Source organism: Lepidochelys olivacea (genome assembly GCF_965140295.1).
Source record: "Lepidochelys olivacea isolate rLepOli2 genome assembly, chromosome: 4".
Lineage (NCBI taxonomy): Eukaryota > Metazoa > Chordata > Testudines > Cheloniidae > Lepidochelys > Lepidochelys olivacea.
In genome coordinates this window covers 72,863,093-72,888,896 of record NC_140414.1, presented here as the reverse complement: position 1 = coordinate 72,888,896, position 25,804 = coordinate 72,863,093, and the positions used below count along the sequence as shown (strand labels likewise).

General features: G+C 42.3%; 1 protein-coding gene across 4 annotated transcripts in view; it reads left to right on the top strand.

The window, feature by feature from the left end:
* The window catches only part of MARCHF1 (membrane associated ring-CH-type finger 1), a 482,864-nt gene that overhangs the window by 84,763 nt on the left and 372,297 nt on the right, over positions 1-25,804 (top strand). Inside the window, exon 1 of one of the 4 annotated variants that reach the window (XM_084626289.1) lies at positions 6,282-6,299. The exons of the other annotated variants lie outside the window; for them this stretch is intronic. The gene's annotated coding sequence lies outside the window, so the exon portion shown is untranslated. Of the gene's footprint in view, positions 1-6,281; positions 6,300-25,804 lie in introns of those variants that run through there. 4 annotated transcript variants of the gene reach the window in all.

The following is a 25,804-nucleotide window of genomic DNA, read 5'->3' as shown; positions in this document are numbered from 1 at the left end:
AAATGAGAGCTTAACATTCAATGCACCAGAGGCAACAGTAGTGACTCAATAAGGGCCTGACCCAAAGCCTATTAAAGCCAACAGGTGGCACGCCCTAGGTTAGCCATGGTTGCTTTGTGGCACAAATTCTTGGAAGACAAATCCTAAAACATCAATAGAACGTAGGAGGGCCTGTATTGTGACAGTAGCTGGGATGCCATAAGTGAGTTACTGAAGAACTCAAATACAAGTAGGGAGTGAAATATTGTTGTTCATGAATATACTTCTTTTGGGAAACTAAGGAAAAAACACAGTATTTTTCCTGATGTTAGAGGAATGCCTATAAGTGCACTGTAAGACATTCTATAAAGTACATAAGATGATGGCTGGGGAAAGGAACACCAAATGCATACCACTATAAGAATCTTAATTTTTCACTGTTTTTTGTGTCTTACAAGTAGAACCTGTATTTCAGTGTGGCTTAACTGTATATTGGATAAGTTTGCTGTTATACCGTAAATCAGTACAAACATATTGTCTAATATCAGTTTTATGTAACTTAAGCTGGAAAGGTGTTTTAAAAACCATAAATGAACTATTTTTTTACTCGGATCCTGAAAACATGAGGTGATGGCTCTGAAATTAATATTCCACAACCCTGATACTTTAGGATCATCTCTCATTTCAAGGGATATGTCTCAGTTTAGTTTCAAATTTAGTTATGATACCACATCTATTGTAAATTATTTTACCTCAGAAGTCCTGAACGTGGAAAGAGCGATTGGTAGGAAGTATTTAAGAAAGATTTGAATCCCGTATGACTTGACATTTTTTTTACTTTCTTTTAGTCTTGTGCTTCCAATTCCGTTTTACTCCCATGTAGCAGTCCACATGCATTCCCAGATATTTTGAGAATTACCATGCAATTAGGAACACTAATACCTTAACAAAATAGAATATCCACGTCAGTAAATTGATCTGTATTTTGAACATCCTGGCTGTTAAAAGCCTGATAAAATTCATTGTTGCTGCTTTCAAATAGCACCCTAATGCCATTTGTCTTCAGAGTCATGTTAGTGCCAGAAAAATGAACCAAGAGAGCAGCCCCCTTTATTATTGGAAAACTGTATTAAGTGGCTTTTGAGATAAATTGGAACAGATTTAAAAAACAAATGATACACTGTATTGAAAGGGCATCTAAATATAAAGCGTTGATCAAATTAAGATTTCTACCATTACTTTAGAACATTTTGCTAATGCATCATCATTTAAATGCCACTAAGATTTTTTTAAAAAAATATGTATCTTTAGCTCTGTCAAGTTCTGACACCCCAGACAGTAGGATAAATTAAAAAGGAGACAAAAAGAACAGAAAGCTAATTCTTCACAATCTAGTAATGTATTTTTAAATGCCAAGTGTTTTATCTAGTTGTCAAAAAGACTTTCATCAGTGTAAAGTCAATATTAGATCATGACAAATTGTTAGAGGTTGGAGAATTGGAAAGAAGACAAAGCATGGATTACAAAAATTTTATACCGTTAAGTTTAAGAGACTTTCTCTCTTAGCATCAGCGATGGCCTACTTAAGATGTCACTGACTCGCCCCCCACCCCCAAATCTTAGAGTGTATGAAATCAGTGGGTTTAAGTCAATGGCCTATATATATATATATATATATAGGCCATTGACTTAAATATATATATATATATATATATATAATATCCTATACTTTGAAACTTTGTCAAAACACATATTTTAATTCTGCAAAGGAGCATAATATGATCAAAGTGTGCATAGCATATTGCTGCGTAACGAAGAATTGTTACTCATGAATAGAAAGATGCAGAAATGTCAGGAAGAGCACTACTATGGTAACACACTTCTCCGTAATTATTAAGATCTTTACTGCAGTATGTTTTTTTTTTCCTGACCAGTATAGTTACTGAATTTGGCTTTAAATATATTCAGTCTCCTAATAACTACTGGTGTTGAACATAGCCCAGTAAGTGTTTGCCTATTTACCTAATGGATATAGACATTTTTGTTACAAAACCACCTCCTTACAACATGTAGAATGTTTTTTTCCTCAAAGGATAGTGTTGCAAAGAAGAAGGATAAAATTTAAAGTGACTGACAAATTTGAAAATAAAGCCCCTTTTGAGGTGTTTCAAATTTGAAATACAAAGGTTGAGTGCTCAGCCTGTTGTGAAAATCAAGCTCCAGAAAAAGGCATGTCCTGTTTAGTATCCAGTATCAGTAGTCTTTGCTGGCATATTTATGATTATTAAATACTCTATTGAAAGGATGGGAGGAGTGGGAATCTAAGCACAGGATTAGGAAACAAATTCCTGAGTTGTCATTTTGCTGTGAGTCTTGGACAGCTAATTTGGGGCTTGATTCGGCACTCACACAAGTCTGACATCAGATTAACAGTTTTATTCACAAAGAGTAAAACTGAATGCAGGTTAAGTTGAGCAAATGAGTGTATCCATGTTCAGTGTTACATGGCACTGCTGGCATATAAGCGATCAGCCCCTCCTGCAAAAGTGCTACACCCAATCCTTTCCCCAATGCATTACACTGGAGTGTCAGTGGCTCTCCTGTCTTGTAGTACTTCAGGACGGAGGCATCCATTATCATTTGTTTCAGCATGTCAGATGCTTGCTGTTGGGAACCTGCCCAGTCCCACTATTCCTTGTGAGCTGATGTATGGGTTCTGCTTCCCCAGCCAGCTCCAGACAAATTTTCTGTTGAAGTTCTCTCATTCCCATGAAGTGCTATACCCCTTTCACATCAACTGGCATGTCTGTGACTGCCTTGATCCTGTTGTGATCTACTTTCAGTCCTTCTGCTGGAAGCTGTTGTCCAATGTAGGTCACCTCATGCTGTCTGAGTTGCATTTTTTTCTGGGCTGAGTTGTTCTTGTTCCTGCATTGCTGTAGGAAAGCTTGGAGCTTTCTTTCATGGTCTCCTTCAGATTTTACATCATTGCTCCTTTCACTTACAATGAGGATGATACTTGCAATTATTTTCACCCCAGACAGTCCTTCCAGCACTTTGGTGAGTCTCCTCTGGAACACCTCTGTGTTATACCTATCAGCCTGCACATCTATCTATAGCAACCAAATGGAGTTGTGAAGATTGTCAACATGCCATACTCTTTATCCAGGCTTTTGTGCCAAAGCCCATTCCTTACCTAGCAGACTGTAAAGATTCTAGCTTGGTAAAGTTCTGGCAAGATGTCATCAATTGTGAGCATCTTTTCAATGCTTGCTTAGAAACTTTGAGTCTATGTAGATGCATCACATGTCTAATGGCTTTTTTTACCACCACCATGCTGCTTACCCAGGCTGTACTGGTCTCTGTAGCTGGTATGATACCCCTACTCTGCAGACTTTTGAGCTTCTTGTGTACTGGGTTACACAGTGAAACTGGAATTTTACTTTGTAGTAAGCACACAGGTTCCACTGTGCGGTCTACTTCAAGTCAGAGCTTTCCTTTGAGGCACCTGTTGTCCATGAAAACAACATCCCCATATGCTTTTAAAATGGTCTCCATTGTCCATGGGACTCCCCCTTTTTGCACTGTATCCTAATCAGATCCCTGGCTTGTATGGCTGTATTCCCCAAGAGGGGTCTATGGTGCTTATCCACCACCACAAACTTCAGTTGGTAAAACTGTTATTTTTTCAGTTTAGTTACTATGAGGTCACATTTTCCTCAGGGCTGGATTATGCTCTCATTGTACAATATTGGCACGTGCCTGCTTTTTGTCATGTGGCTGAGTCCAATTCAGCCCAAGCAATCTCACTGCAGGAGACCCAGCTAGCCAGCTGAAATTGCACATTTCCCTATTAACTTTATTGCATGCACGGAAGTTGGTATTGTCCCTGGTTGCTTTTCTGTCCCAACAATCTGAAACTGATATTCTCTAGGACTGAAGGAGCACCATGAAGTCATTACTGCTCTCTAACAGGCCATCCCCCTCTTGTAAATGACTGACAGGTCCCAGAAAGATTCATTCTCTGCTCTTGCACACTCTGCTAAAGTGGTTTAACTTGCCACATTCCTTGCAGCGCTGTCCTAGTGTGGGGCACTTCTCCTTTACCTGGTCATTCTGTCTTCCACAGTAAATACATCTCGCTGTGGGTGTGGCAGCCCAGGGTTCCTGGGATTGCTGTGAGGCTTGAGGCAGTGGTGAGCTTGAGTGCTGAAGCCCTTTCTGCTTTGTTCCCCAGTAACTCAAAGTAACAGTTACACTTCCTTGCTGCTCTTGTCCTACTGCATAGCCAGCTGTATGTGCTGGACTTCCTCTTTCCCACTGCGTCTGTTGCTTGGCTACATTTGTATCCACAAAATCCAGAGCAGCTTCAGACAGTTCCATGTCTCACGCTGCCAGCTGCTGTAGTGCAGAGAATTTACAGCTTAGACCGCCACCATTCACAGAGTGAAGCAGAATGCAGTTTAAGTTGAACAAGTGAAACTTTAACTAATCTTTGGCACTGCTCTGTCCATGTGGCTGGGTTGCTTCCAGCTTTTCTCCCAGCATTCCCTGTTTCACTGGTGTGCTGTCAAATGTAATCCTTTTGGGGTTGGAACCTTTACATACACTGAACCTCTATCACTTGAGCTAATGGAGTAACTGGTAGCAGTGGTACGTTATCCTCTTTCTGTGGACCAGTGTTAGAGGGGGGTGCAGTGGTGCTGGAACATTTTTTAATTGTGGGGGTGCTGAAAGCCAGTCCCCTTACCCCTGTCCACCCCCCACAGTTGAGGCTGGCAGCCAGGCGTGTGGGGGCTGGTGGCCAGGACCCCGCACCCCTAGTTCCTGCCCCTATGGGGGGTGGAAGTCTTTGCCAGTGGTGTTCATTTGCTGACAGCAGAGGAATGGGAAGATGCAAGCAACTTGGGTTCCATTCTAAGCTCTAGAGGGGAGGCTGCTCTAGTGGGCATAGATTCTTCTGACTGCTCCTCTCCCAAACTGGATTCCCTCCAACCTGTGCTAGTCCTGTCTCTTCCCAGCCCTTGCTTCTTATCCTGTCCCGGTGTCCAGGTTTCAAATCCCAGTCTTTCTCCTTGTTTCACCCCTGCCCCAGACTCCTTATACCAGTCCCAGTCTTCCTCCCCATCAACCCCCATTCCTTGTCTGCCCTCATGTGCTTGCAATCTGTCTCCCATTCCCTGTCCCAGTCTTCCTCCATGGACTCCTTGTCCAATGTATGTCATGCTTAACCCCCTTCTTCCTTGTCCTGGTCTCTTTGATCAGCCAGTCTCAGTTCTCCCTCCTATATCACAGCCCTATGTCAGATCACTCTCCTTTCTCTCCTACTCCACGGATTCAATCTCTCACTCTCCATTGCTCCTTACCAAATCTTGGTCTCCTAACTACCACTAGCCACTACTTCCTCTCTTACCTTGCAGTTCCAGTTCTCTCCCTAGGCTTCTTGCCCCAGTCTAGTCCTCTTGCTCTTCCCTGAGGTCCAGGTCTTTTCCCTTCTGCATCTGAATCAGGCAGTTTCTTTCTCTGTGCTATCTGGGCCAAGCAAAAGACAGTGACTTGAGAGCACAGGAGAGACAGTCTCTTTGGTCATGCATTGGCATGATCATGGTCTCAGCCCAGACCTTAATAGCCTAGAGCAGCAATTTCCAGGAAAATTCTCATCAACCCACAGCTGGAGAATGCCCAGTGTACATGGAATCTTCATAGAATTTAACTTTGATGCTGTAGCAAGTCTCTGAGTATGAGTCATATGTGATCTTTAAAAAAAAGACTTGGATAAATGTCACTGGATTTTCACAGGGATGGCAAAAGGCACATCACTGACAAATGCCAGCGCCCTGCCAAATTACAAGTCTCTGCTCCAAAGCATTAGGGTGCTAGAAAAGGTTACTGGGATGTTTTCACATGGGCAAAACAATGTGTTTTCCCCTAACCTTTTTGTCTAAATCCACAGAACCATTTTGGCTGAAATTAAAAAAAAAAAAAAAATCCTTTCGGAGTCTGACATCCAGCTCACACAATTTCAGCCCAGCCAGTTTAATTTGGCAAAGTTGTAACCAACTGAAAACAGGGTCTTATAGGAAGTGTCAGGCAACCTTAATAATAGCCGTGCTACCAACCTGCCTAGAATATCTTGTTACTTTCTCCCTCCTCCTTTGACAGGGAGCCAGCATTGAAGTTGGACCATAGGGATACATTTTGATACTGATGAAACACACATGCATCTAAATTCTCACAGCTCACTGAAAAAGTATTGTGAAGTATAGGATATTAACTGGACCAAACTCTGAATAAGTCTGGACACAGTTTGGCCGCTAGAGGTGAGTTGAATGTTTATGTATCATACTACATTGAAAACATTACAAAGTATACATTTTGTGGGATTTTAAAACATCTCTTATTACATAGTCTTATTAGGAGTTGTATTTTGACTATGAGAAGCTTTTTAATTTGTGCAGTACTGACTACAGTGACGTATATAATCCAATTGAGAAATAATGATATTTATAATCTATTTTAAGTTTAGTTAATGTTTTGTTGGCAAAACTAGATAGTGTTCCAGAATGGAACACAAAGTGACATGGATTCCTTTGAGTGAAAGCATGACTTAATTGTGTAAATACTTAATTGTGCAAAATTTGTAAGAAAGGAAGACAATGTTAAACTTACGCGGTACATAAGTAAATACTTGCCTGTAGTGGTGGTCAGCTCAAAATCCATACAACCCAAGCTTGGATCCACAAAGGGGGACATAGGTGTTTGACATTCTGGGGTACAATTCAGACCAGTGAAGGGGTTGTCACCCTTGTCCTGCAACCTGGGGTGCTTCGCTATCCTTTGCTGCTGTAGCTCCCAACCTGGGCCCCTCACAAACAGCCAAACCGCATGCACATCACACCCTGAGTGTCTGTGCATAGCTGCAGCCGGCCAGCACACTCAAGTCTCACTCTGGCTTCCAACAGCCTTGGTTACCACTTGCAGGGTGATCCCAACGCAATCCCAGTTCCGAATTTTCTTCCAAATATGTATTCTGCACAGTCCAGCCCTCTCCTGGGCATTTCAGATATTTTTAGGTCCATTGGCCCTGTGAGGGAACAATATCCAATGGTTTGTGACTTTAAATGTTGTTAACCAAATAATTCATAATACTGGATTAGTTTTGATTAAAGAATTAAAACAAGTTTATTTAACTGTAAAGAGAAGTTTTGGGTACAAGTATACTGCATTAAAGTCAGAGCTGATTAGAAGAGAAATAAAGATAAAACATTGCCTAGTACTAGAACTTGGTTCAAAGTGAAATTCCTTACCATATGATCCCAGTAACATTGCTGACCAAATTCTCAGGCCAAGATTTGCTTCCAGCTTCCAAAGCTATTTCTTTTGTCATCTGAGCTGAAAGAGAGGTGGATAGGGAGAGATACCTTGGGGTGCTTTTGCCCCTCACTTTATAGAGTGCTGGGGTTGCTGCAGCACCCCCTGGCTTGAAGTGGTTTCCATTATAGACCCTCTTTACAGTTTGATTCAATAGCTCTCAGCAGCCCCACTGTAAAAATTTGTTCCAGCACCCCTGGTGCACTTTATGAACTAATAATTACATACATAGACAGGAATTCTCTTCCAGCCTGAGACCATTACCTCCTTGGGGTTTGTACAGCATCTAGTATATTGTAGACACTGTTGGCAGCATTTCATAATCTGTCTCTGAAATGCAACAGCCTTTGCAGTGTTGATTAACTGTGCAGCCAGGTAACAGATACATGATAAGGGAGAGAAGGATTGTGTAGCTTCCTATATGTTACTTCTGAAATTTTACATCAAATCCTGGGCCTGCTCTATCCAACTATGGCAGCTACCAAACTCTGCCCTCCTCACCCATGGGACAGACTCTGTGACTCCATTTTCTGGGTCTTCAGGGATGAAATTAATGGACAATTCCTACCTAACTCTTCATCAGCAGGATTCAGGAAGCTGTGCTTTATGGTCAGTAAAGCATTAACTGCATCCTCAGTAACCTTAGAATCATAGAATCATAGAATATCAGGGTTGGAAGGGACCTCAGGAGGTCATCTAGTCCAACCCCCTGCTTAAAGCAGGACCAATCCCCAATTTTTGCCCCAGATCCCTAAATGGCCCCCTCAAGGATTGAACTCACAACCCTGGGTTTAGCAGGCCAATGCTCAAACCACTGAGCTATCCCTCCCCCCCAAACCTTCATTTATGGTTGGTCATTCTGAAGTCGACCTGGGAGCTGAGCAAGGGTTGGGGGCCATTGAGTCAGCATTCCTGCTTCTAGGAGAAATGCCTTATTGGTGGGTGTGGAGAACTGATTTCATCTCACTCCAATCCAGCAGCTGCCCTAGCCTAGGTCTTTTGTGCTGGGAAAAGAAGCATTGCTACAGCCTCTTTTCCTGTCTCTTTCCCCTCCCCCGTCCTCTGAACCTAGAATCATAGGATTGGAAGGGATCTCGAGAGGTCATCTAGTCCAGTCCTCTGCACTCATTGCAGGACTAGGTATTGTCTAGACCATCCCTGGCAAGTGTTTGTCTTTCTTGCTCTTAAAAATATCCAATGATGGAGATTCCACAACCTCCCTAGGCAATTTATTTCAGTGCTTAACTACTCTGATGGTTAGGAGCTTTTCCCTCCATGTCTAACACTCCCTTTCTGCAATTTAAGCCCATTGCTTCTTTTTCTATCCTCAGAAGTTAGACATTTTTTCTCCCTCCTTCTTGTAACAATCTTTTATGTACTCAAAAGCAGTTATCATGTGCCTTCTTAGTCTTCTATTTTCCAGACTAAACAAATGCAATTTTTTCAATCTTCCCTCGTAGGTCATGTTTTCTAGACCTTTAATTATTTTTGTTGATCTTTTCTGGACTTTCTTCAATTTGTCCACATCTTTCCTGAAATGTGGCACCTAGAACTGGACACGATACTCCAGTTGAGGCCTAATCAGCAAGGAGTAGAGCAGAAGAATAACTTCTCATGTCTTGCTTACAACACTCTTGCTAATACATCCCAGAATGATGTTCGCTTTTTTTGCTAAAGTGTTATACTGTTGATTCCTATTTAGCTTATGGTCCACTATAACTCCCGGATCTCTTTCCTCAGTCCTCCTTCCTAGCCAGTCATTTCCCATTTTGTATGTACTGTATCAACATATTTTGTTGTGCTGGAGATGGTTTTCTTTGTACTGTTGCTGATGAAACAGTGGGCTCCCTTTTCTATGCTACCAGCAGGTGGCGGAACTGTCGTCTTGTAGCTGGGAAGTAGAAGGTCCCAAAATACATTGAGGATTTTTAGAGGTAATTAAAGAAAAGGAAGTCCAAACATATCTAATACTTCCCTTGACCTTCATTAATATCAGCCATATTGCATTCAAGTACAGTCATGCTTTCAAACACTTAAAAGAAATGCTCAGTTAATCAGGGACATATATAGACAATGAGTGTTAAAATGGGTGATACAGTAGATATTTTATATCTATTTAGGAGTGGGGAGACTTGGGCTGAATGTGTTTGCCGTAAAAGAAATATACTAAAAGATCAAGAAATTACTCAGATTGCACTTCAGAGCATCCAAAGCCCTGAATTTGTGGAGGTCTAGGCAGTGCTAATGCTTCTAATGCTTTCGGTGGAAGCTAATGATTTTGCATTATATATTCAGAAAGGTGGCAACCCTACCTAGCAGCACATTCTTATCTGTTTTCTTCACAAGAATAGAGAGCATGATTAATGTAGCTTGATTCAGATGCACAAGCTGTTTATTATGTTTCAAACATGCAGATTATTTGTGGGTGGCATACTTTCTCTTATTGTGCTTTTGTATCTGGAATCATTTGCCATTTGATTTGAACTTCAATTTAGTCAGCGCAGCATTTCAATTTAGAGGAAAATTGGACACTCTTATAAAATAACTTTGCAGCAGGATTTTAGATATATGGAAATGTATATAATTTATATTCTTCTTGTTATGCAACAAATTGTAGAGTAACGTTTTGACTTTGTTCCTCAGAATTGTTCAGGATCACTTTAAAAAAAAAAGACTCAATTTTTTTCAAAAATATTAAGGAAGGTATTCCGTAGATAATGTGTGGCTTACAGGGATGGCATTTTGAAAGAGGCTTTTGTATATTTGCTCTCATGAGAGCAAATATACAAGTGACATGAAATTCTAAGTAAAGACAGAAATTTCCCCTTAACTAGTGGATGGAAAGTGACCTCAGGTGAGTTAAAAATGGAGTGTCAGCTGTAATTTTGAATTTCTTGGCTTTGAATTTTATCGTAACACCTTTCCTGAGTTCAGGTATAAGGTATGGAGACAGCTGCATGAGGTGTGGTACCAACACCACCTTGGGACTGCTGCGATTCCTCTCCTGAGCCTTTTTTCTCCTTCTGTGGACAATATATCCACCGGGCTAATTGACTTCAGAAGCATTTATTTGTCCCTTTTGTGTAACTGTTAATTTCTTCTCAAACATGCTCCACGTGAATCTTCTGTGTAGTGCCCTTTATGTGATAAGGGTGTGTGTGAGATGAGTGCAGTGGTTTGGAATAATGCCCCCCCCTCACATTTTTACACCCTCAGCCTGCTAAGCTGAGGGTGTAAAAATGTGAGGGGGGGGCAGAATGATGATGATTTATAATCTCTTTTAGATGCTACTACAAATATTCAAATCAAAGCAGAAAGGAAAAATCACTCACCTGAAACAATGCTTATGTAAGGTGTGGTTCTACTTCTATCAGCATGCAGCTTTTGTAGCAGAGGGGCTTATATTTAAACCTTGAATCCAAATTCACCTAACTGTGTTTGGTGGTTTGGAATCCAAATCAACTTTTGGATCTACAATTCACCTTTGGGACCCCTACATCTACAAAGGGCCAAACCATCCCATCCTCTAGTAGGACACCCTGAACTTTTTAATTGGTGGGGAATGGGCCAGACGCTCATTTGAAGGGCATATGTACACTTCAAACTTAAGTCCACATCCAGCCGCCATAGTAATCAAGTCGATAGTGCATGTCCACACCACGCTCCTTGTGTCAGTGGATTGTGTTCTCACTAGCAACACTTGCATCGATGCTGACAGCAGTGCACCATGAGTCGCTATCCAACAGTGCTACTAACTGCAGAGGTTTTGGGAAGGGCTTGCAATGCCTCATGGGACCAAAATATTTTCTCAGGGGAGGCTTAGAATGTGGCTTCAGTGTCCCATGATGCAGTTTTCACCCCCCCCCATCTCAACTGCAAACCGTAATATTTCGTGCCTTTTTTCAAAAAGGCTGGCATAGCCACATGTACGCCATCTCCTGAGAAGCATGGATCCCACTCTTGTTGTGAGCATTACAAACACCATTTGCCTTATGCTGCAGTATTTCCAGAGGCAGCAGAGGAGCCGCCACATGGCAATGTCCTTCAAGCAGCCCTGCTGGAATTCATAGAATGAAACAATTCCCGGTTGCTGCTGCAGTCATGCAGCAACTGGACATGGTGGAGCTCCATTTCTGGTCCTCAGAAACAAATACCAACTGGTGAAATTGCACTGTTCTGAATTTATGGGATGACTATCAGTGGTTGCAGAACTTCTGCATTCACAAGGCCACTTTCCAGGAACTATGTGCAGAATTTTCCCCAGCCCTGCAGTGCAGTGACCATAAAATGAGACCTGTTCTGACCGTGGAGAAGTGAGTGGCAATTGCTGTGTGGATGCTGGCAACGCCAGACTGCTACCAGTCAGTGGGGAATCAATTTGGGGTTGGTAAGCCCACTGTGGAGCTGTTGTGATCCAAGTCCACGGGGCCATTAATTGCCTTTTGGTAAGAAGGGTAGTGACTCTTGGCAATGTGCAGGATATATTGGATGGTTTTTCTCTAACTGCAGGGGGGTGATAGATGGCATGTATATCCCTATCTTGGCACCAGACCATCTTGGCAAAGAGTACATAAGCAGAAAGGGATACTTTTTTTTACTGGTGTTGCAAGCACTGGTGGATTACCAGTGGGGCGTTTTACTGACATGAATGTGGGATGATCAAGAAAGGTCCGTGATGCCTGCATCTTTAAGAACACGGGTCTGTTCAGAAAGCTGCAAGCGGTGAATTTTTTCTGGAACACACAAAAATCATTGGTGATGTTGAAATACCAGTAGTAATCCTGGGATATATGCCTTGCTCGCATGGCTCATGAAGCTGGAAACCTGGACAGCAGCAAGGAACGGTTCAACAATGGGCTGAGAATGGTGATTGAATGTGCCTTTGGCTGTTTAAAGGGTCGCTGGTGCAGTGTGTGGTTAGACCGCAGTGAAAGCAATATCCCCATGTCTGCTGTGGGCTCCATAATATCTCAGAGACAAAGGGTGAGAAGTTTCCATAGGGGTGGGGTGTAGAGGCAGATAAGCTGGCTGCTAATTTAGAACAGCCAGATATCCGGACAATGAGAAGAGCACAGCATGGAGCATCGTATGCACACCTTTCATTGCTAGTACCCTCCCCTGACATGGAGTGGAAGGGATATAGCTCTCCCCCGCCCCCCACCTCCTGGAACATTTGGGAGAGGGGGAATACAATGATGCAGGAATGCTGTTCTGCAGGAACTGCTGAGGAAGTCTAGCTTCAAGGTGTTTCTCCTGAATGTCTACCAGTTGCCCCAACGTGTCTGTCTCTTCTTTTAGAATCCCTAACATCTCCTGCTGCGTGCCACGCTCATGCTCCTGGTCTTCTCTCTTGCTTGCAATGTCCATGTCTGATTTTTCAGAGAGAAATCCTCCACGCCGTCTGCTTGGTGTCCACTGTCCCAGAGGCATTCATAAACATGTTATCAAATGTTCTTTTTCGCATTCTTCTAATGTGGGACAGCCTTTCCTCTGGTGTGGAGGATGAGATGAAGGCCGTACTTTCAGTTGTAAGATATGGAAAACACAAAGCAATCATTGTCCGTGCATAACCAGGGTCTAGTGCACAGCTGATGTATAAAAATCACTCCCCTTATTCCACTGAAGTAAAAGGTAGAACATTTTCATTTACACAAGGCAGTCATTGACTTGGCTTGCTCTACCAGGCATGGTGAATATGGTCTGGGGACAGAGGTGCTGGATTCTCTGCAGCTTTGGGTGGGCAACCCGTGATGAGAGCACAAGTTTAATGGCCCCCGGCCCTTTGTAACATGGATGTTGTGTGGCAATCAGGAACCACTGTTGACTCTCCCAAACTGCAAGCCTTGGCAGAGGCAGTGCAGGAGGTCGGTTTATGGTGGCGAGAGTGCACAAGCAAATTTCCCTTCTGCCAGAACCCCTTCCCCCGTTTCGCTGTTGCTAGCTTTGGGCCAAGGCTTGCAGCTTCTAAGTTCAATGATGATCCCTGCCACCCCCACTGCCGACATGTCTGGGAAACCTGTGAAGGAGCAGAAAAGCACAGTGGAGGTGGAATCACATGCACTACTGTTTGCAGTCCAAGAAATTGAAATGAAAATGGCTGCCATATCCCCTGGGTTGACCCTATGTGATATCAGCCCTCTGAGGGTAACCGAGGTGGGAAGAGAACTGATGCTGCAAACATCCAGGTAAGAACTCGATCCTTATGCTATGTACTGCAGTGATGCCAGCAGAACTAAAGTCATAGAGTGGCTGGCTCCCTTTATAGGAGATGATATGATGGGATAGCCTAATTTTGGCAATTAATTGATCTTCAACTACTAGCAGTAGATATGCCCAATGGCTTGTGATGGAATGTTAGATGGGGTGGGATGTGAGTTACTATAGAGAATTCTTTCCTGGGTGTCTGGCTGGTGAGTCTTGCCCACATGCTCAGGGTTTAGCTGATCGCCATATTTGGGGTTGGGAAGGAATTTTCTGCCAGGGCAGATTGGCAGAGGCCCTGGGGGAGGGGGAGGTTTCACTTTCCTCTGCAGCGTAGGGCATGGGTCACTTGCTGGAGGAGTCTCTGCACCTTGAAGTCTATAAACCACGATTTGAGGACTTCAATAGCTCAGACATAAGTTAGGGGTTTGTTACAGGATTTGGTGGGTGAGATTCCTTGGCCTGTGTTGTGCAGGAGGTCAGGCTAGACAATCATAATGGTCCCTTCTGACCTTAAAGTCTATTCTATGACCCCTAATCAGAGAAGCCCCATCCCCTAATCAGGGCTAAGCTTCTCTCAGCACACTGCCCCTACCAGCCTCTACAAATGCCTTCTGCTCCAACAGAACTCGCACTCAAACTCCCCTGTTTACAGCTCTGTTTGCTGGCTCCTGTGCAACTGCAGCAGTCTAATACTGGAGTGGCGAGGGAAAATGTCCTGCTGTGGAAGAAATAAGGCAGTCCTCCCCGGAAACCTTCTGCACTGGACTGTGAAACTTTCCAGGAGATATCCCCCACAATATTTTGGAATTGAATACTCACCAGAGGTGCCTTCCCTGGCATCATGCTCAGCCATATGCTGTTCTGTGACTGGCTGGACTTGGACTGCTCTGGGGCTTCAAACAGCTCCTGGCTCTCCAGGAGAATGGATCCCCTGCACACCTATATCCCATTCTCCTCTTCCTCATTCAAGACCACCACCTCAGTGTTGCCTGCAGTGGGTCAGGACTCTGACTTCTCAGAGGTATCTGTGCTGCTCTTGGGGGTCGTTGTGGTGTCTCTGCTGAGAACTGCATGCAGCTCATTGTAGAAGCAGCATGTCAGTGGTGCAGAACCAGAGTGACTGTTCGTATTTCTTGTCTTCTGGTACACCTGCCGAAGCTCTTTCATTTTCACGTGGCCCTGCTGTGTGTCCCTGGTGTAGCCCTTGTCACCCGTGCCCTGTGCAATCTTTTAGTAGATGCCTACGTTTCTATGGCTGTACTGGAGCTGTGCCTGTACAGACTTTCCTTCCCACAGACCAATAAGACCTGGCACTCCCTGTGTACTCTAGACTGGAGCGTGTTTGGCTGCCATGATCAGCTGTGCTGGCAAGCTCTCCACGCTGATGAAACAGAAAATTGGGAATTCAAAAGTTCCTGGTGCTTTAACAGGGGAGGGGCTGTTTCCTGTGTACCTGGCCACTGAGCAGAGACGATGAAAACATTCACCCAGAGTGGTCACAGTGGAGTATTGTGGGATACCACCTGGAGGCCATTAAAGTTGACCTAAGCAATGCACTGTCTTCGCTGCTTTGTCGTTGACCTAATAATGTGGATTTAAGTGCTATGGCTCTCATGCAGGTGGAGTAATTAAGCCAAAGTGGCAGGAAAGTTACGTCTGTAGAATGGTCCTGGTAATGGAGACACAGACATTTATAAGGCAGCCTAACTCTGCAGTGTAGACCAGGCTTAAGTGACTCAAGCCTATTTTGAACTTGCATGCTGGTATATATGGATTATAGCATTCTATGCCTTGAGCTTTGTAAATATTGCTGGTTTGTGAAATATCTAGGTGAAGACATTGATTAGAACCAAAGGATGTTGAACTGAAATGCTAATGATGCTGAATGATTAAAATTAGGTTATATTAAAATTTGTTTTGACTTTGCTCTTTCTGAATTAATCAAGCTTGTCATGCTGCTGGTTGTGTACTTTTTCATTAGCAGAATGTCTGTATAAATCTGATAGGAATGAATATATTTTCCAGAGTTTACTACTGGTCAATCCATGATATTCTCACTATAATGACTAAATTATTGTCACAGTACATAAAGGAGGAAGTGAGTGATGAAACATGTCACTTTCTTTATGCCATGCAAAACTTGGATTTAATTTATATACATGAAAACTAATTACAATTAGCAAATTAAAGTAATATAGGTTTGCTTCCTAATTAGCCAAAAGGATTGTGAAACTTATTCTGCCACATAGCAACTTACAAGCCTGCGAAGTATATTGCAAGAATCTGTGGAAGGCAGCAAGATATACTGGACTGATGACTAATAGACTCCGGGCTGTCAGATATCCCTGAAGAATATTTTAAATCATTTCCCCACATCCCTTCAACAAGTAGAATGTTGACAGCCTCTCTGTAAACCTGGGCTCATGAGCTCCCTGCACATGAAAGGCTAAAAGGGCAGTGTCGTAAATGAGCTGCATCAACACAGTGTGTGTGTTGAAGTGTTTAAGGGACACAAGTGTGCAGTTAGAACAAAGATCTGGCTGTGGTTTCACTACCTAGATAATTCATGTCTGTGAAAAACAAATCCTTTCATTAGTGGTGTTAGTTGTACAGATGTGGCTTCTATGATCCTTTTTAGATGAGCTTTAAATAAGTCAACAGGATCACTTAGAAGGCCTAAAAAAAGAGATTCAAGGCTTCTAAATAAGTGTCTTTAGGAGAACTTCTTACTAGTCTGTAGCACGGCATTTATGCATAATTAATATAGTAAGACTTTAGGGCTTGCTTCCACTCTTGGAAGTGGAGTGCTCAGAGTCTGGATCCAGATGAAGAGTTGAATGTTCTTAATGTTCAGGGGATGATTGGATTAAAGATTTTCATTTAGGGCCATTAAATAGTACAAGTAGTAACTAGCACTCCTATTTTACAGCTGCAAAAACTGACCTGCAGGGCCAAATTCTGCTCTGTTGCTCTGGAATTATACAGATGTAATTGTGCAAAATCTGTCTTATAGAATTACTGATGCAAGGCCATGTAGCAAGGCAGTGCCAGATCCAAAAGTGAAATATTTGGAGTACCTGAATTCTAATCCCATGCTATTTCTCTAGTACAATATATTGAGTCCTAACCTTGCAAATACTTGCAGCTGAACATAGTGCTTATGCAACTCACACACCTTTTGGGTATGGTGTTCTGACCCATCTAGTGGCACCGAGACCACTTCGAGTTAAAATGAGTCTGCTCTGTAGCCTTAGCTAAGACAAAGTTGGCTTTTAGCTCATGCTGTAGAGGCTCATGCGCTAAGCTCCAGAGGTCCCCTTGTTTGATCCCGCCCGCTGACGACCGCGGTCTGTCAGTGTTACATGGGGGTGAAAGTAAGTGGAGTGACTTACCGGTACGCTGGGGCCAGGTCTGGCCCCTGGAAGGGGCGGGGCCTAGGGCGGAAGGGGCGGGTCTGTGGGGGTTAGAGCCAGCCCACCCTGTAAGGTAAGTGCCCCACCCCTCCTTCTCCTCCGCCTCCTGCCCCCTTCCCCCACCGGGGTAGCAGCAGCAGCCCAGGGCTCCGGGGGCTATTTAAAGGGCCCGGGACTCCCTTGCTTCTTCTGCCCCGGTCCTTTAATTAGCTGCCAGAGCCCTGGGGAAGCAGCGGGGCTCCAGCAGCTATTTAAAGGACCAGGGCGGTAGAAGCAGGGAAGCCGTAGGCCCTTTAAATTGCCCCTTGGGGAAGCCAGGCTGCCCCAGTACAATGCACCGGCTCTTGCTGGTACGCTGTACCAGGGCGTACTGGCTTATTTTCACCTCTGGTGTTACAGTTAGTGCTGAAAGTAATCTCACTAAGGTAAAGTACTTGACAAGATGGGTGGAAGCTGGATTTTAGTGTCTGGAGGGAAGAGGAACTAGGCTGGGTCAATTTTGATATGAAGAGGAATGACTGTAAATTAGAAAAAAGGTGTAGATACATTTTCTTGGGCTTACATTAGTTACTACTATCCAACATGCGTGTGATACCTGTTTGTTGCTCTTCCTAACCAAATAGTAGATTCAGAGCAAATGAAGACCCATGCAATTGGAAAAAGTAGCATTGTATTCCTGTACATTGCAGGTCTTTTCCCTTGTATACAGTATTCTTTCTCAAAATGTATTATAAACAGTAACACATCATATGAACACACTTGCTTTTCATTCCCTCTTCTCCATCACGCAATATGCAGAGGTCTAACCATCCTGCTGAAAGTTATTTCCTCCCCAAAAGCATATGATTGATTTAAAAATAAAAGGGGGAAAAACTTTGTGTGGTGGTTTAACCTCAATGCCTATGAAAAATGGAAACCTCCTAGTTAGAACTTTTGGGTGGATACATTTCCATCACAGTGGGATAAAGCACTGCACTGGGACTCAGGAGAACTATTTTGTATTCTCAGCTGTGTCAGTGGCCTGCTGGTGAACTTGAGCAAATCACTTCACCTTGCTGTGTCTCCTTTATCCCCATTTTACAGAAGGGAGAAAAGATACTGACCTCCTTTATAAAGTACATGTTTTTGTAATAATTATTATTACATTATATAATGACTGCTTCACATAAGGTGAATTGAGGTTTTTGTTGCACCTAAGAGTTTGTTTCTTCAAATACAAGGGTCAGGGGAATTCTCTTCTAGTAACCAAGGGCAGAATTTGGCTGTAACAGCTAAAAGGATCTTCCATATGCAAATACCCAACTACCTCCAGTTGCAGATTTCTTGTAGTGAGGTTTTTTTATATGCAGATCTTGTGTAAGTATTAAATGTTCATTATGAGTCAGCTGTTTTTTGTAGTGGCCATATTTCAAGGTTTCTTCCCCACTCTGAACTCTAGGGTACAGATGTGGGGACCTGCATGAAAAACCCCCTAAGCTTATTTTTACCAGCTTAGGTTAAAACTTCCCCAAGGTACAAACTATTTTTTTCTTTTGTCCCTGGACTTTATTGCTGCCACCACCAAGCGTCTAACAAATATAACCAGGAAAGAGCCCACTTGGAAATGTCTTTCCCTCCAAAATCCCCCCAAGTCCTACACCCCCTTTCCTGGGGAAGGCTTGATAAAAATCCTCACCCATTTGCATAGGTGAACACAGACCCAAACCTTTGGATCTTAAGAACAATGAAAAAGCAATCAGGTTCTTAAAAGAAGAATTTTAATTGAAGAAAAAGTAAAAGAATCACCTCTGTAAAATCAGGATGGTAAATACCTTACAGGGTAATCAGATTCAAAACATAGAGAATCCGTCTATGCAAAACCTTAAGTTACAAAAAGACACAAAAACAGGAATATACATTCCATTCACCACAGCTATTTTACTAGCCATCAAACAAAACAGAATCTAACTAGATTGCTTATTAACCCTTTACAGGAGTTCTGACCTGCATTCCTGCTCTGGTCCCGGCAAAAGCCACACCCCCACCCACCTTTGTTTTTTCCCCTGCTCCAGCTTTGAAAGTATCTTGTCTCCTCATTGGTCATTTTGGTCAGGTGCCAGTGAGGTTATGTTTAGCTTCGTAACCCTTTACAGATGAAAGGGTTTTTCCTCTGGCCAGGAGGGATTTAAAGGTGGTTAGCCTTCCCTTTATATTTATGACACCATATAATAGCACAGGTAACCATATTGCATTACAGTAACTGTGAATACTCATCTCCTTGAAGTTACACACTGCTTTAGGGTTTTACTAGATCAGGACTCTAAACACGTTTACATGTTGGACCTACTAGTTTACATACATAAACACCTGCCTGAATGGGTGTGCAAGTGCAGTGAATGGCTGATCTTATGAGACCTTTGTCCCCTCCCAGTGGAGGATGGTTAACACTTTCTAGGAGGCATTCTGCACTTTTGCAGTAATGGAACCTAATTGCACACATGATATATAGGTGCTATGATGGTAGGGGCCATCGAAGAGTGGCAGAAGTTAGTTAATATTGTGATCTCTGAAAACTTTTGCCTCTGCCCTATGTAAAATCGGGGGGGGGGGGGAGAGAGGATAGACCTTTTTAGTGGACAACTAATAGCAGGTAAAGGGAATTTAGAATATTTAAAAAAGGATTTAACTCTCGTTTCACCTTTTTAAACACCTCAGTCCATGTGAGGAGTTGCCACTGATACTTGCGGAGTTCTGCACATTTGGTCAAAAGTAGTACGTGACCCTTAATGAATAAATTATAACAAATGCATCTTTAATCAAAATACAGGTGGTGACAAAGTATCAATTTGTTTGAGAGGAGGAGTAATTTCAATCTTACAAAATAGTGCTAGCAAGACTTCTACAGACAAGTCTTGTTTGTCAGAAAAGTGACCTCTGGCATGACAGTTTTCTAGTGAAGGATGGGGAGCTCAGACAGCAGGTTACTTACTTGAGGGAATTGTAGCTTGATGGTAACATTGTAGATTGGGACAGTAACGTCCAAAGAGAATTGGTTGTCAAGGCATTTTGTATGCTGACATATTGCGTAACACTTGACAGTGAAAAGAGAAGGCTTTTGCTAAATTGATTCTTAGAAAGGCTTTTATTTTCTTCATCTGGAAGATTAAACTTTGAATTCAGGCTTAATCTATTTCTTGACTCTTCTTACTGTTCATATTTCAGAAGGCAAATTCCTCTATAACACTTGTATTTTGGACATGAGATACAGATTTTAAAGATTTCCACCCCTACCCCTAATACTTATGACCCTCAAATGCTCCTGTTTACATTGCAGCTTACCTTTCAGTTAATCATGCCAATCCCATCCTGATTTAAGAATATTATCCTCTGTAATGCTTCACATTAAATTATGTACTCCTACAAAATGCTGCTTCTGCCTGGCTGTAAAATAAATGGACATCAGGACTAAGATGCTTGGCCAGATAGCTACAGTTAATTTTCTAATGGCAGAAGAGAACCACAGAATGCATGTTTATGTACAATCATGAAACATTTGGGTAATGAAAGTTACAGCCATTTCTTGATCAGTAATTAACCTAATCCCAGACTCTGTTTCCTCAAATGAAAGACTGACAGAGAATTTCAGTCTTCTTTTGTTTGGTTTCGCTTTCCAATCAACTAAATTTATACGGTTTGTTTTGTTCAGATCTTTTTTTTTTTTTGTGATGCAAATAATTGTCCCCTCGCTGCTTTGCATATTTCTTTTTTTCCCTTTTTTTTGTGGTAGATACTCTTTTCATTCCAAACCATAGGATCTAACCAAAGTGCTAATAGCATCTTTACATGTAATGGATTTTTTAAAAATAGTATTCTGCGGAAATGGGTATAAACAAGGTTATAATTCCATGTGTCATTTTTCTTTGCTTATCTAATGACTGCTTCTTCTGCAGAATAGACAAGTCAATCTTTTACGTGTCTCTGCAGCTGTATCATGTGACTGTTTTCATACTTTGAGCCTATTTCTTAATACAAACTCTATACTAGGCACAAATACCAAATGACTTATAGAAAATTTGCCTCAATTTAAATAAATGACCCTCTTGTCTGACTTAAGATGTTCTCTATATATATCATCAACATCCACTCCCTCTCCACTTGAGCTTATTGCTTACCATATTCTTGGTGTGGTTTCACCAGGTCTGACAGTCTGTTCTGTACTGTCTGCAATCTTAAAATCATGCATGATACATAGGTCTTCCAAAGCTGGAAGCACATAATACTTCTCCACGTTAGTGGCACAGACTATGAAGCCACAAACTGGGGGGAAAGATGCCAGCCTAAAAGAGGACTCTTGAACTGTGGTAACTAAGGTGGGCCATAAACAAGAATTCCATTTTGTGAAATATTTTGAGGTTTTGAAATTTTGTTTTCCTTCAGCAAAAGAACAAAAGGACTCCTCTCTTTAATACTTTCACCAAAAAATATGGTCCCACCACAGAATAATCAATGACTTGATGATTAGGGCACTCACCTGGTATCTAGGGGCTACTTGACTTAGATCAGGGGCTTGAACCTGGGTCTCCCATGTAGCTGGTGAGTGCCTGAATCACTGGGCTATTGGGTATTCTGGCACAGGGATCTTTCACTCTGACCAGAAATTCCATTTTGGACCTGAGAAACCTTACCAACAGAATTTAAATGAAACCAGTATATTTCCAGTAAAAGTTACAGCTTTGACAAATCAGCATTTTCCAATAAATGTTTTGTCAAAAATTTCCACTCAGTTCTACTGGTGACTAGAATGGTTTCTGCATATCTGCAAAAGGAAGGAAATCTAGGAGTGGAATTAGATATAGGGAGCAGTCTCAGGGGAAAGAGAATGATGGGGAGCTAAGAAATGAGAAGTAGAGTCGCTCAGAGCTGATCTCACTCAATAGTGGAATGAAGAGAATGAGGCTGGAGAAAGGGATAGAAAGGAAGGGCAGAAATGGAAGGAAAGAGGGAGAAGATTAAAATACCCCTCAGTTATACTGTCTGGCCAGTTCTGCCCTTTGTATGTGGGTAACTCGGACAGAAAAGAAAGGGAGCTGTGAGCACGTATGAGAGCAGAACTTGGCACCTGACATAAGGGAGACTTATCCAGTCTGAGACTTGAAACATTTTGAGACTTGTTGATCACTAATTATTCTGAAGGGTTTTTAAAATAAATTGAGACACCAACAAATGATTGTTCACTTGCCTTCTTAATTTTCTGAAGTCCAGTCAATTAATGGTAAACAGCCAAATTCTACTGTTTACCCTGCACTAAATTTAAATAACACCAGTGGAGCCAAGATTTCATCCAATGAATTCAATGGCAAAATAACTAAATACAATGGAATCAGGATTTCACCTACTGACTCTGTTACACCAATGTAAATCTGGAGTGGCTTAATTGAAGCCAGTGGACTTTATCCAGTTTTACACCAATGTAATGGAGAGAATTTATCACTGAAATTGGTGATGATGTATCCAAATTCTTCACTGATTTTCTTGAGTCAGTTACCTTAATTATACACAACTTTTGCTGGAAATGATGAAACGTTGGAATTCCAGTCATAGCCGTTTCAACGTACCTAGCAATAAATTTAATCATTTGGAATAGTGTACTATCATGGGGTCAAATAAGTACCTAGATAGGACCAAATAGTTTTAAAACTGTTTATGTAATGTTGTGGTTAGAATTCAATTTACTCCTGGGGGAATTTGGTGCAAGAAAATTAAATTCTACATACAAGCACAAATTCTGCGCACAATATTTTAAAATTCTGCAAAAGTCTGCAAATTTTATTTGTCAAAAATAACACTACATAATCTTGCCAGTTTCAATTATTTTGGTAATTTATTTCAAAATACTTGTCAGCAAGTATGTCTGTAACAATACAGACACACACACACATTCCCTTAGAACTAGACTTAAAGAAACCCTTATGACAACCCAGTTCCTGTTTTTCCACCGCCATCCTCCCCTCCAGAGCCCAGTTGAGGAGCCAGACACCCACAACTCCTCCCTGCCCAGAGCCCAGGTACAGAGCCCACCCAGCCAATACACCCAAATCTCCTACCCCCGAGAGCTTAGCTGTGGGACTCCCCAGCCCAGACACCAGCTCCTCTCCCCCCTGAGCCCTGCTGTGGTGCGCCCCCCCACACTTGCCCAGATACCAGTCCCCCTACCCTCCCAGAGCCCAGGGATCTGGAGGAAGAAACAGCCTGATGCTCAGTCCCAGGTCTTTGTGGAATTTCCTGCACGCTGCTGCCTCCTTACCTCAGGGCGTGCTGGGGGGAAAAAAAAAGCCAGAAGCTGCCACAACAGAATAAACTGAAAAATTGAATTGTGAAGTGAAGTACACTGTTACACAACCTTACCAAAAATCTGTCTGGTTTTCAAGGTACATTCTCCCCGCCACATCTCACTTCAAAACTATATTTGCCGCTCATCCGTCTCATGAGACGGATCAATAGCAAGGTATTGGATCTGGTGTCAGTTGCCTTGCACTGGAATTTAAAAAATGGTGGCTTCAAGCTTGCTTTATAAAGAAAAAAACTGATTTTTTTTTAACTTCATAGGTATTGATGCTGAATGAATTGATGCTACTTCGTGTGGTTGAGGGGGAGAGGTAGTCACATCGAAGTGTATCTTAGGTACTGTAGCACATATTTCAGAAATGTGGCAACTTTAGTCAGTCTCCCAATATCTGTTTAACTATGAGACCATGCTTACCCTTCCTGAAGTTCCCAGCTTCATTTACTACACACCTTCCAGCGTCTGCCACAAATGAGGATGGGATCCTACAGACAAAAACTTCCTTTGATTCATTCCTAGAGCAAAGCCCATCCTGGGCACTGAATAAGGCAGGAGTTGTGTGGGGAAAAAATAGCATGTGATCATTTAACTGAAGACTGTTATCATGGCATGGGCAACCTTAATTGAGGCATTTTCTAATATGAGTTCTTGACTTTGTATCTTTTGTTCTTTATCATAGTTTTTAATGTAATTTTCTACTTTTAAAAAATGTAATAATTGTAAATGCAAATTCCATCATGTGGAACCACATCAACTTCCCACACAGTTTAGCAGCAGAGTTTGGATCTTTAGATCTAGAGCATAGTCTTCTACCACTTGAGCTAAGGGAGTAACAGGTAGCAAAGAAGGCAATTCTTCTCTATGTGGATATGCCATTAGATGAGGATGAAGGCACATGCTTTGCTGGTGGATTTCAGAGCTATTTGCTAGACAGCAAAAGAATGCTAAAACTCAGGAATAATGGGCTCAATTCCAGGTTCTTGAGGGCAGTGTGTTCTGGTGGATACAGACCTTTCTGCCCTATTCTCCCCACACTTTTCACCTCTCTTATTCCGCTCCCATGGTCCCACCAGGCAGGTTTCAAATAAGGCATCTCTAGATTAGGGGAATGGAGGGGAGGGAAATGGTCAGAGCAGTTGATAAAGTAGCATATCCCCATTGTGAAAAGCTTATTCAAATATTGAAGGCCTTTCTTTTTGATAGAAATGCAGCAAAACGTTAAGTCTGCAAATCATGACTCCCACCACATAACCCTGAAACACGTGTAGTATTTAAATACAATGAATACTAGTCTGTGGGTGTATATATGTGTATATATATTCTATATTTTGGTATTTGAATTAAGAACGTTCAGCTAGAATGAGACCATGTGAAACTGGTAGCTTATCTACCATTCATAAACACAGCAGTTAGAGGTAATAGTGTTGATTTCAATTATGTGAATCAGACTGGTGTCTTGTAGTAGAGATGATTCCAAGATGTGGAATTAGAATCCAGATTCATTTCTAAATCTGAACTTTCCAAAGCTAGGATGAGTTTCAGTATGATTTCATTCTCATCTTTATATAGCCTAAACATAATCTTTGACTAGTTAGTAGTAATGGTACAGAATCTGACCTGTTAATGACCCACTTATCACATTTCAGGTTTTCAACTTTTATTTAAAAAGTAAAGATCTTAAAAGTAAAACAACCTGTTTACTGCTTTTCCTGGATTTTAAAAAGGGTATTTTAGAGAAAAATAACATTAAAGTTCAGGTGTGCCTTGCCCAGCCCCAGTGCTGGGAGGATGCCTGAGGCAAGGGGGGCTCTCATGGGGTATACAGCTGCTATGCTGTCCCGGCTGCTAAAGGGGCCACAGAGAAATGAGTTGTCTCCTGAACTGAGGCTGATTAGTGGTCCAGCAACAGTGAGGAAGTTTTAAAAGGTTGCAGGTCAGAAGAGATGGGTGGCTGCCAGAGACGCTAAGGAACCAGTGGGAGTGGCAGCTTTCAATAACAGACTGATGGGAAGCTTCCCAGGAAGCATGGACCCCCAGAGGAGGAGGATCATAGAGCGTGAGTCTGGGAAATAGTGTACAAGAGAGGTGGAGTAGGGAGCAGTCATGGAAAGCAGTAAGGGATTGGGAGAAACTGATCCTAACTGCTTGATACAGGGTCCCTGGATGGGAACCTTGAGCTGTGGGCAGGCCTGGGTTTCTCTACCAACCCCAGAAGAGGGCTGGAAACTGTTGACCCTTCACTGAGGTTACTGGCCCTCTGACTCAAGAAACTCTGAACCACCCTGAGAAAAGAGAGACTACTAACAGCTTTACCAGCAGGCTAGAATCATAGCAAGAAACTACCAAACAAGAGACTGAACAGTGATTGATTGGCCAAAACAAAGGAAAAATTAAGGCAAATTTTCCCTAACTGTGCCTACTCAACTCTAGGGCAGCACCATTAGCTGAAAGCAGCTCCAGACAGAGGCCTATCTGAACTTGCAAGGAACAGCTAATCTTTAGTTAAGACAATGTG